Below are 1,311 nucleotides of genomic sequence, written 5' to 3' on the forward strand. Positions count from 1 at the left end.
CCCCCCCTGTAGTCACAAGTGCAATGTACAGTCAACACGTGAGTGAGACACATGTACCCCCCCCCTATGTACTTGTACTGATGTACTGTATATATATATAAATCACATTTAACTTATTATTGTTATATTACCATAACGCTGGTTCCAGTTCACACACTCGCGGTCGACCCTAGCCCTCACCTCGCTGGGAAACTATCAGAGCCGCGCACTTTTGAAAAAAAAAATAACGATCAAAGCTGCGCACTTTAAAAAAAGAAAAACAATTTATCAAAGCCGTGCAATTTTTGGTGATATTGATAAAATTGGATTGTTGATCCATCCAACGGTTACAGTCCTCTGGTCAAAATTACTCTGTACAGCCCCCGTCCAAATATATTCATCTTTGTGGAGACGTAATGCGACTTCCAGTCCGTTTCTAAGCTCAGACTAAAACCACAGACCAAACAGAAACACACTGCCTAGAAAGAGGTAGAGAGAATGATTTGTAACAAGCAAATGTACGCAGATGAATAAGTCTCACAACTTCTATTTTTAACCTGAATGAGCTAGAAAATGTTGCCCCAACAATTTATAGATCGCCCCTGTCCTATCCTATAGAAATGTTTTTTTTACCTGAAAAGTCAATTAATTCAATACAAAATCTAACTAATGGATGTTTTTATACCTGAAAAGTCAATTAATTGAATACAAAATCTAACTAATGGATGTTTTTATACCTGAAAAGTCAATTAATTCAATACAAAATCTAACTAATGGATGTTTTTATACCTGAAAAGTCAGTTCATTCAATCTTACTGATGTATGCTGGTCCCATGCCCAGTAAAACACTGAGGGTACTTTAATTGTTGGATGGTATTGATTTTGGTCTTCCGCAATCTAATTGTATCGATATTGTCAAAAAGTGTGCAGCTCTGATAGTGCGCGGCTTTGATAGAGTATTCTCGAAAGTGCGCGACTCTGATGTTCTCCCAGCTCGCCGTGTGTCCTGGGGAGTTTGTGAGACCTTGGGTTGTTCTGTCCGGCTCAGAGTCTGGTCACTTGTGAAATGTGTGCCAGGTCTGGTCACTTGTGAGATATGTGTACCGGGTCTAGTCACTTGTGAGATATGTACCGGGTCTGGTCACTTGTGAGATATGTTTGCCAGGTCTGTTCACTTGTGAGATGTACCAGGTCTAGCTACTGTGCTAAGAAAATTCTTCTATTAAACTTGTGTTCAAATCACGTTTATGTGGTGCCTGTGTTCCTTTTTGAGCATATATGTTGAGTGTTAATGTGTACTTATGTGTGTGTGTCTTTGTATGTATGTATGTG

Source organism: Aplysia californica, unplaced genomic scaffold (genome assembly GCF_000002075.1).
Source record: "Aplysia californica isolate F4 #8 unplaced genomic scaffold, AplCal3.0 scaffold00282, whole genome shotgun sequence".
In the NCBI taxonomy this organism is placed as follows: Eukaryota; Metazoa; Mollusca; class Gastropoda; order Aplysiida; family Aplysiidae; genus Aplysia; species Aplysia californica.